The 11,507-nt window shown below is 35.7% G+C and overlaps 1 long non-coding RNA gene across 2 annotated transcripts; it reads left to right on the plus strand.

Annotated features, from left to right (window-relative positions):
* The first annotated feature begins 895 nt into the window (after nt 1–895).
* Nucleotides 896–4,651, plus strand: LOC113072953 (uncharacterized). Of its 2 annotated transcripts, none has more exons than XR_003280414.1 (6): nt 896–1,195; nt 1,974–2,022; nt 2,499–2,646; nt 2,738–2,873; nt 3,367–3,494; nt 4,277–4,651. It is a non-coding gene; the product is annotated as an uncharacterized LOC113072953 (long non-coding RNA). The 2 variants fall into 2 exon arrangements; XR_003280415.1 differs by having other exon boundaries at nt 2,502–2,646.
* Nucleotides 4,652–11,507: the final 6,856 nt, after the last annotated feature.

The raw sequence follows: 11,507 nt of genomic DNA on the forward strand, positions 1-11,507 counted from the left end.
GATTTGCACATCGTTTATTTCTTAAGGATAATGCAGTCCCAACGAAAAAGGGTCACGATCGTGTGTTGGAACCGCATGCGGTGAGTAAAACTGCTTAAGTGTTATTAACTTAGCTATCAGCGTGTAAGCACATCAAGTAAACAACATGCGATGTTGTCATCAAACTGCACTTTCCACATGTACAGCTTAAAAAAAAAAGATGACAAAGTGGAACTTAGTCATTTTCCAAAACCGCTAAGCAAATATATACAGTTTCAGTAAATACCACATAGCATACCGCCTTTGCTGATGCTGCTCTTGTTCAATTTCAGCCTCTGGATCTGATTCTGGATCATAAATATATGCTGAATCTGACTGTTAGCCATGGTTTGTTTTGGTTGGTTTTGTCCTCACGGTGTCACAGCTTCCAGACACGCTCAACTCAAAAGCCTACTGGCACTTGTGATTCTTTAGCTCCGCCCACACGTCACGTCTCTAGCCACTCGTGTTTTTCCGGGAAAAATCGGTACAGACTATCTTTCTCTTATGAATATAATAAAAACTAAAGACTTTTTGGAGTTATGAAGGATGCAGTACTACTCAATAGGTACTCAAGATTAACAGGATATTGAGTGAAAACGAGCATTTCACCCCCCCTTTAAGTGAACTGATGCTCTGATTCTGACCTGAATCCATTTGAATATTCTTTTTCTTGCTCTTCTTACAAATTTTTCTAATTTGAATTGCAAAAATATTGAATAGATTTCAGATTTCAGTATAATTATGTAATTATTATTCTATATTTATAACACAACTTTTGAACTTTAAAAGTGTTATTTTATTTTATTTAAAATGTAATTATATTAATATATATATATATATATATATATATATATATATATATATATATATACACACTAAAAAATCCTGGGTTATTTTTTCTACCCAAGTGCTGGGTTGAGCCATTTGGGTAAATTTTTTGGGTTATTTTCTCAGTCTTGGGTAGTTTTTGGGTAGTTCTATGTAACCCAACCGCTGGGTTATTTTCTGGGTCGTTTTCACTGAGAGCTGAATCAATGCACCCCCTCCCCCACTCGGACGCAATAACCCAGCTCATTGGGTCAAATCAACTCCGCGCAGGATCAGCGCAGCGCGGGCTGACTGAATTCGAGGTGGAGGTGGATGCCACACACGCTGTAATATTTGGAGAAATAAGGTTCGTATCAATATATTTATACATTTGACATGTATTTTTAAACATATTTACACACATAACATAATAATGAGCGAACGAGCGATAAAAAGGCAAAGAAATGTGCGACAACAGTCACGTTTACATGACATTAAATGCACCGCCAGATTCGCTCGTTTTGGTTTGCTGGTAATGCCTGCTGGATAGTAAATACGTTTTCTTCAGTTTTTATGTGTTAAAAGACCCTTTTGTCAAAGTCTTACGTTTCTTCTTAACTGTTAAATGACATAATTTACTTCAAAGTCCATTAAGTCAATTAATTTCAATGCCACGAGATCAATGTGATGTAAACGTCCATTCCTTACCTTGCCCATCCTCCATCTTACTGCATGCAGTGCTAAGTCAAAACAACCCAATTTTTGGGTCATCTGTCGCGGGCATATTTTGGATCGTTACAGGAGAAAATATTTTAAAAACAAACTGACTTCAGCCTTTTCTTTCTGGTGAAATAAAGTTTGTATTGGTCTTTTTTTATCATTGAATCGTTACCGATTGGCAAAAATGTCCCATTCTGATTTTAAAATATCACTTAACGTTATATGATAGATCATAAAGCATCCTGCATTTGCGAGCACCAGAGATAACGTTACCTATTTTTTTTCTGTCTGATGTGTTTCGTTTTTTTTTTTCACAATAAAAATAAATTTCTAATCATTTATTCATTTAATAAATGTATTATTATTTGAAATCCAGGTAAGTGTCAATTAATCTTGGACTAAAATATATTGTTTTTTCCCCTCAGACCTGCTCTTGACTGTCCGTGGTGGCAAATCCACAGCCTTTCGCTGGAGGTGACACTTTTATCTCATCTAATTTGAATGATTGCCATACATTGATCATAATAAAATGACCATAAACCATAAAAAACAGCTGTTACTATTATTAAAAAGATCCGGTAACGTTATTGTGGTTATACCCGTTTAGTTAAAGGGTTAACGTTAATTCACCCAATAATCAAAATTATGTCATTAATAAGTCACCCTCATGTTGTTCCAAACCCGTGAGACCGTGAAACTGTCTTCCGAAGATGAACGGAGGTCTTACTGGTTTGGAACGACTTGTGAGCAAATTATGAGCAAAGTGAAATGTTAAGCAGTATAATTCAGGAATCAGTTTGCATGGAGTTTAGAAACATCCAGGATTTACTAGTTAAAGTGTTGAAAAGCTCTGAAGAGTATTTCTGTTTTTATGGAAACTAATCCTTTTACATGTAAAAAATGTTCATAAGCCTCTATTTGATTAACAGCATTGTTATTTCTTTGTCCAGTAGAATCAACCGTTTCTGAAGAGAGAGCTGAGGAAATTAAACAATGGCTGAGAAACAACACACAGCCCATCAGCCAGGTGGAACAGTACATCTGAAAAATATGTTTGAGGTCCTCCATGAGTTTCCTCGGCTAACTACCTCAGGCATGGTATGTTAACATAATGTCTTTGTCATATGGTAACATGAGTTATATTAAGTCTTTTTTGAGAAGTTTTTTTTTTTGTAATTTTTGCTTTTAGATTGCACAGGACTTTCACATTTTACATTAAGATGAAGCCCCAAAACTGTTTGAAAAATGGCTGGTATACTGACAGGATCTTGCTTTTTGTGAGCGAGAAGCAAAGCTTTCATGTACAGCTGAAGAAATGAAAGAAGGTTAAAATGTTTCTACAATATTTTGATATTATGGGCCAGATTTACTAATAGCTTGCACCATAGTACTGTCAGGATTACTAAAGAAATGCAGTGATGAAAAATTGGGCACATTTTTTTTGCAACTAACATTACTGCATATTTGTGGTAGTTTATATATTTTAACCCATTTTTGTGCTTGGCAAATAATTGCTGCTAGAAAATGCAGCATTTTCTCCTCTCATCTAATTTATTTAGAATGCCAGACAAATATGTTATAACAATGCTTTTAATTTATGCTGCTCTTGGTAGGATATGTTGGTCATTATGTGTCTGTTTTTTTTATTTGCATATTGTCAGTGGATCAACAGCACAACTTTACACTTCAGTCTACACTTTTATGGGATTTTGGACTCACGCTAATTTGACCTGTTTAGTAAATCTGGCCTTATATTCTCAATGACAACTCGCTACTGTTTTTACTAGTGTTGATGAATGTAATATTATTTTCCTACAGATGCAAAGGGAAATCTTGCACTAAAGCTGTTACCTGTTTTGCTTCTACCTCCACCCTACAAAATTGGCAGAAAAACAGTCCGACCCAGCATTGATGAAAGCAAAAAAGCTTTCATTGACATTCAGCCTGTAAGTACGACTTTACAGAAATTTACTTCAATCATTTAATGACTTCACCAGGTTGAATACACTACCATTCAAAAGTTTGGGATCGGTATGAGTTTTTAAATGTTTTTAAATTAAGTCTCTTCTGCTTACAAAGGCATTTATTTGATCCAAATACAGCAAAAATAGTAATGTTGTTAAATATTGTTACAATAAATTAATATTTGCTATTTGAATATATTAAGAACAAATTTTTTTTTTTGTGGTCAAAGCTGAATGTCCAACATCGTTATTCCAGTCTTATATATAGTAACATGTTGACAAGATATGCTCCATAAGAACTTTGTAATTTAATTTATAATGTATCTTGGATAAATAAGTCTGAGCTCACAATTTTTTTTTCTGTAGATAATTTTCATTACTAAAACATCTTACTGGCAAATTTTTTTTTCAGTTTCACACTCTAGCAAGTTAAGGTCTTTTGCTTTTGTAGGGCAGAATATAAAATGTAGAAATTAAAAGTGTTAAATTAAAGTAAAATTAAAGTATTACAAGTGTTACCAAAACTCTTTTGACTTGCTTTGCATCCCTGTCAGTGGCTCTATCAAAGTGGGCCAGATCAAGCTGTAATAATTTTCAGGTATTTTGCCTCATCCAAAGCTCTGGCTATACAAGACCTACTGTTTCTAAAGACTGCTTGATTGAATAAACAGTTTCGAATGAATCCCCAACCCACCACCCATACCCACACCCCTGACACTCCCATTCTGTTTCACCTTTATTCATTTGCATTATCTGTCCTTTAGGTTGAAACAAATATGGTGGAGTACCTCCAGAAGGCTGAAGCATCAAGACCTTACCCTTATGTCCTGTAACTTGAAAATGGACACATTGCGTCGCGGGCATTTGTCATCCTCGCAGGAGAAGCTTTGGAACAAAGAACTATTGTTTAAGGGGAAGTCGTGGCCTAATGGTTAGAGAGTTGGACTCACAATTTAAGGGTTGTGTGTTCGAGTCTCGGGCCGACAGGAATTGTAGGTGAGAGGAGTGAATGTATAGTGCTCTCTTCCACCTTCAATACCACGACTTAGGTGCCCTTGAGCAAGGCATCGAACCCCCAACTGCTCCCCGGGTGCCGCAGCATAAATGGCTGCCCACTGCTCCGGGTGTGTGTTCACAGTGTTTGTGTGTGTGTTCACTGCTGTGTGTGTGTGCACTTCGGATGGGTTAAATGCAGAGCGTGAATTCTGAGTATGGGTCACCATACTTGGCTGAATATCACATTACTTTCACTTCACTTCATTGGGACAGTAAATGTATGTTTCAAATCGTTTTATGTTTTTGATGTAAACTAACCGAAACATTGTTTCTATATTAGGGAGTTTATTCATAATATTTTTGAGTTGGAGGGAAGTGAATCCCCAACAGTGAAATTTTTGCACTGGGCACTACATTCTTGCAAGTAGATTATAAGAGGTTCTTTGAACAAACAGTGGTTCAAGAACACGAGGTAGCATTTTAGTTTAAGTTTTATTTGCACATGAGATTTTTGTTATATTTTTTTTGTATAAACAACTGTTTTATTGTTTGAGGAAGAGTATTACTTTATGCGTACTGATGATTATCAATTACATTTTTATGTAGAAATCTTTTACTGCCAATACGTTGTATTTCATAGATTTATTTTTGTGTTCATTTTGTGGACTTAAAACAACAGGTCCATAATGTAGACTTAAAACAAATGTGCTTTGTAACAAACAGTTCTTGAGGTAAAGCATATGGATTATTTAAAAATAAGTATTTATTTGTATATTTAAAAAAAAACTTGAGGTTTTTTGGAGTTCATGAATTTCATGAGCATATGAATTAAAAATAATATGAATTATTTTTTAAATGTATTACTAAACCTTGTGGTTCTTTGGAGTTTATGAATTCAAATGTTTTTTTCTAAACATTTACAGTTTAGAAAAGTTTCAGAGTCAAACCATAAAAATGAAAGAAATTGTTTTAAATACTGTTTATAAATGGAATTTTATTTTTTTAGTTTTGTATGATCTCTTGAATTTTTGGTTGAGGTAAAGTGTAAAAAGTGTAATATGCTGAAAGAAAAATAAAGATAATACAATGTTGTCCTGTTTGTTTATTATGTGGTATATTTAATGTTAAAAGGAATAAAAATTCCTTTGAAAATATAACCCATTTATGAAATCAAATTAACCCATTATTTTTGTAAAAATAACCAATTTTTGGGTAGAAAAAACAACCCATTTGCTGGGTTAAAATTAATAACCCAACTTCTTGGGTTAGTTTAACCCCATATGGGTTCTGTCCTATATTTACCCAGCAGTTGTGTTAAAAACAACCCAATTTGGGTTGTTTTTAACCCAGTGTTTTTTAGAGTGTATATATATATATATATATATATATATATATATATGCATTAAACAAATGCATTTTGTCTTTATCTTTCAGTTCTTGCACTGAGATGTTACCAGTGCAACTACTAACACAATTCATCTCAACAATGCAAACAAAACCTAAGAAAATGTCCTCTTAAGTGTGGCTCTGTCACCATATACAACAGTAAGCATTACAAGCTTATGAAAAAAGTTTAAGATTTTTTCATATAGTTTTTAATTGTCTTTTTATAGATGGCATTGCATTATGTAGCAGTAAGAAGATGCTGTCTGTTACTGACAGCAGTAATTCTAGACAAAACAAAACCATCTTGAATCCCCAATGCTGTGACACTGACCTCTGCAACACTGTAGAGGCACCAGGTACACAAACATATGAGAATAAGGATTTTACAATGGTAGTATTCCATAGTTTATTTCTGTAGTGTATACATTTAACTGCAATTCAATATTTTATCTGGTTAAAGTCTCAAATTAGTTCTGTTGTAACCTAATCGTATTCATTTATTCATTCATTCATCCATTCATTCATATCGTAATCTGTTTAGCATTGATATTCCAGTGGGATTATGTTTATTTCGACAGTGTCATTTCATTTCATTTCTTTTTTTTTTTTTTTTTTTGACATAACAACTGTCCTTCGTTTTTAGTTTTGTTTCCTTTCCCGAATGTTAATGTATTTTCTAAATGAGACATCAGTTCAGTGATGAGCATGCATGAACGAGATGTGACGAAAACAAAAATATATCAAAGCAAATGAAGGCAAATATCACTTATGAACAGATTGCACTTCAGAAATTTTAGAGGCTGATAGCACAAACACCTTTACCAAACCGACCAGTCAAAATCAATATTCAGATGATGCAACATCCTTTGTTCCTTTCTTGTGTTCGATCAGGGGAAATTCTGCTGAGTTCCTCAAGCTCTTGTGTCATGTCATGTGTCTTTAAGTTATTTGCACCAAAATGTTGTGCTTATTGGTTAATTTGCATTGGCAGTATTGTTTTTACTTGCAGTGATTTGACGGAGTGTATAAATAATGACTATAATGATTTATTTTGTAGTTGTTGGTTTCCATCGGGTCTTTTTGTTGTTGCACAGGAATATCCTCAGAGCTGTGAATTGCATCAGCCGGTTCAGGGAAAGTCTTTTCACTGTCACAGCATCTTGTGCAGCTTACTTTGTCTTTGCTGCATTAAAAAATAGAAAACTGACATGCACGAGAGACACAAAGATGCATGTGCTGGAAAGATAAGCAAGCCTTTAGGGTTTATAAGTACCTAACCTCTCTCTGTCTCTCTCTTTATCTTTATTTTTTCTCTCACTCATTTTCTCCCTCACACACATACACACGCTGAACAATTCTGCATGCCTTAAGAGGATTTACAGGGTGATTTGAAGTGTAATCAGAGTATGAAATATTAAGAAAGCCAGGGCATCTACACTGCGCCTCTGCAGACAGGGATAAGAATTTACTTTCGCTCGTCAAGTCTGGAAGAGTTCAGAAAGTGTTGTTTGTTTGTTTGTTTTGTTTTTGTTTTTTTTGGCATTCATATAACATGATCATCAGCTGCCAGACGTGACTGACGCCTCTGTCATTTAGAAAGTATCTTTCATATTATGAATATAGCATGCACTGTAAAAAAACAAAATCGTTATTTTAAATGGTAAAAGATTGTAAAAATACTGCAGTAAAAACTTTTCAAGTTGACTAAAAGCTGAAAAATCGAATAGGACTTAATGTTAAATACTGTAATTTTTCATCTTATAAAAAAAAAAAAAAAAAAAAAGTGTAAAACTGACTTTTTTTTTTTTTTTTTTTTTTTTTTTTTTTTTTTTAAACATTTTAATTAGGGGATTTCGTGGCCTACTGGTTAGAGAGTTTGACTCCTAATCCTAAGGTTGTGGGTTTGAATCTCGGGCAGGCAATACCACGACTTAGGTGCCCTTGAACAAGGCACTGAACCCCCAACTGCTCCCCTGGCATAAATGGCTGCCCACTGCTCTGGGTGTGTGTTCACAGTGTGTGTGTGTGTGTGTGTGTGTGTGTGTTCACTGCTGTGTGTGTGTGTGCACTTTGCATGGGTTAAATGCAGAGCACGAATTCTGAGTATGGGTTACCATACTTGGCTGAATGTCACGTCACTTTTTTTTCATTAGTTAACATAAACTGCCAATTAAAAATTCTTCTTAGGTATTCCAATATTTAATAACACGTTAAAATCGACAGTTGCAGTTGTATTATTTAATGAGCTTACATGAACTAAGAGTTTTAATTATTTATTTTTTAACAAAGATTAATAACTTCTGTAGCAAATGTAACTATTTCTCGTTGTGAATGTTAATGCTTTAACGAAGGTTAACTAATGAGATCTTATTGTAAAGTGATAGCTATTGGTCTTTATAGTTCTTTTGCACTTTAATCTGTAACATATAGTGATCGAAATTAATCACTATGAATAGATGCAGTAGTAAGTAAAAGTAGTAAATTCAGTAAATCTCAGTAGATACAGTAAATCTGAACTTTACACCTGAACAATACTGATCAAATAGCACTTTTATGGAATAATAAAAAATATGAATAAACAACAAAAATACATTTCTGCTTTTAAACCCTCCAGTACTCCAGTACTGTACATATTTCCCTTTGTTTTTACAGTTAAACCGAGTACAGTGAAACGCTGCTTCAAAACCAATTTACTTTAATAATGTTTGTGAGAAAAGAAGAAAAAAACAGAGTGGAGCTTATATATGAGGAAATGATTGAATTCTTAGAAATTGGTATATTATATAGCAGAATACCAGATGGTTGGTTGATAAATAAGTCCTAAGAAAGCTGAAAAGGAAGATGGAGCAAGTTGTGAAGGCATTTTTATGATTCATTCACAATTAAATATGCATTAAGAAATTAAACAGTGGATTTTGAATTCATGTTCACTTTAAATGCGTTTAGAATACTCCTTACCAGTGGGAATGCATGCTTGAATGCCAGCAGATGGCAACATTTATCTGCAATACAGAGGACTGAGAGAGAAAGGATTAATCATAACCATCCTAAATTACACTAAAGACTATTTCAAATCTGATTTTTAATGGTATACAATTGCTATTTTAGATATGAGCCATTTGCCCATGTTGTTAATACAGGAACTAGTGAAAAAGAAGCTTCTACGAGTACTGTAGGTCTTTATTTGCAGAGGAAAACATTGTTGACTTTCTAACAACAATTGTATTTTCATGAAATCTTCATTGCTGGGCTTGTAGAGTAAATAACAACAACACAGCATGTATATCCGTGCCGTGGTAGATTGAAACATGTTTGTGCTGTAAAGTGTCACAGGATTCGAATGTGTCACAAAGTGGCATGTCAAGCGCCAGTGCAGAGACTCAGTCAATGTAAAGCTTCCAACAATGGGAGGCGGAAAATGTGAAGGGGAACAATTAAATTACGCCTTGCATGAAGTTTGCTTTTCATTTTGGGAGGCAAATTTAGTGCCATGCTTAATCATTATGCTGTCGAACACGATTTGCAGAAATATTCAAGAGCTTTGCGTGCCTCGCTGCCCTTTCTGTATTGAAAAATAATGGGGCTCTATCCAATTAAAAACTGCATTTAAATCAAGAAAGTATTACATGCTCTTTAACAGTATCTCTCTGCTGAAGCTTTTCAGAAGCTGACTGTATGCACGAGAAGGACTCCAGCAGACCTGTGTTTCTCTTAAGGTGTGTTATTGTGCTGAATTTTGTTTTATGACTGAGAACCAAGCTATGGGGATATTTATAATGAAATATATTTACTTATAAAGCAGTGGTTTTCAACTGGTTTTGCATCAGGATCAAGATTTTACTCACAGTATCAAAAATGTGTACCACAACATCAAATGCATTTTTGATAATGTGCACAGGCTGAAAAAATAAATGCACAGTTAATAACATAGCATGGGTTAAAAAAATAAAAATAAAAAATAAAAAGATTTTCTGTCTAAATTTCTTTTGAATTCCAGTGTTTTCTCATTTCAGCATTGATTCACCACACAAAACATATCGTGGTTGCAATTAAACAAGTTTTTATGTAGTGTGGGCAATATATAATATTGAATACTTGAAGAACATGCATGTGTAGTTGTGTAGTTCATTAAATGTAATGCATTCATTGTGTTTCCTTTAATTGATTTGCTCACTAACAGAATCAGAATGAGCTTTATTGCCAGGTATGTTTACACATACGAGGAATTTGTTTTCGTGACAGAAGCTCCGCAGTACAACAGAATGACAGCGACAGAACATAAAACACATAATAAAAGAATAAAAATACAAATATGTAGACAGTGAATGACAATATACAAATGACAATTGTGGGCAGGTATATTACAAAGTGAAGTTATGTATGTACATATATATTGTGTGCAAAATTTAAGTGTATACTAAGTATGTGTGTTAGATAAATAAAGTGTGTGTGTATATAAATATAAAGTGTAGTGTGTTCGCCATTATTGTCAGCTGTTCATAAGATGGATTGCCTGAGGGAAGAAACTGGTCCTGTGTCTGGTCGTTCTAGTGCTCAGTGCTCTGTAGCGTCGACCAGATGGCAACAGTTCAAAGAGGGAGTGTGCTGGATGTGAGGGGTCCAGAGTGATTTTGACAGCCCTTTTTCTCACTCTGGATAAGTACAGTTCTTGAATAGATGGGAGAGTTGAACCGATGATTCGCTCAGCAGTCCGGACTACTCTCTGTAGTCTTCTGAGGTCAGATTTAGAAGCTGAGCTGAACCAGACAGTTACTGAAGTGCAGAGGATGGATTCAATGATGGTGGAGTAGAACTGTTTCAACAGCTCCTGTGGCAGGTTAAACTTCCTCAGCTGGCGGAGAAAGTACAACCTCTGCTGGGCCTTTTTCACAATGGAGTCAATGTGAATGTCCCACTTCAGGTCCTGAGAGATAGTGGTTCCCAGGAACCTGAATGACTCCACTGCAGTCACAGTGCTGTTCATGATGGTGAGTGGGGGGAGTGCAGGGGGGTTTCTCCTGAAGTCCACGATCATCTCCACTGTTTTGAGGGTGTTAAGCTCCAGGTTGTTGAGACTGCACCAGACAGCCAGCTCTTTTACCTCCTGTCTGTAAGCAGACTCGTCACCGTCCTGAATGAGGCCGATGAGTGTGGTGTCATCTGCAAACTTCAGGAGCTTGACAGAGGGGTCCTTAGATGTGCAATCGTTGGTGTACAGGGAGAAGAGCAGTGGGGAGAGAACGCAGCCCTGGGGAGCTCCGGTGCTGATTGTACGGGTGCTGGATGTGTATTTTCCCAGCCTCACTAGCTGCTGCCTGTCTGTCAGGAAGCTGTTGATCCACTGACAGATGGAGGTGGGCACGGAGAGCTGATTTAGTTTGGGCAGGAGGAGGTTTGGGATGATCGTGTTGAAGGCCGAGCTGAAGTCCACAAACAGGATCCTCACATAAGTCCCCGGTCTGTCTAGGTGTTGCAGAACATAATGCAGTCCAATGTTTACTGCATCGTCCACAGACCTGTTTGCTCTGTAGGCAAACTGAAGAGGATCCAGCAAGGGCCCAGTGATGTCCTTCAGGTGGCCCAGCACCAGTTTTTCAAATGACTTCATGACTA

This window comes from Carassius auratus, unplaced genomic scaffold (genome assembly GCF_003368295.1).
Source record: "Carassius auratus strain Wakin unplaced genomic scaffold, ASM336829v1 scaf_tig00011088, whole genome shotgun sequence".
In the NCBI taxonomy this organism is placed as follows: Eukaryota; Metazoa; Chordata; class Actinopteri; order Cypriniformes; family Cyprinidae; genus Carassius; species Carassius auratus.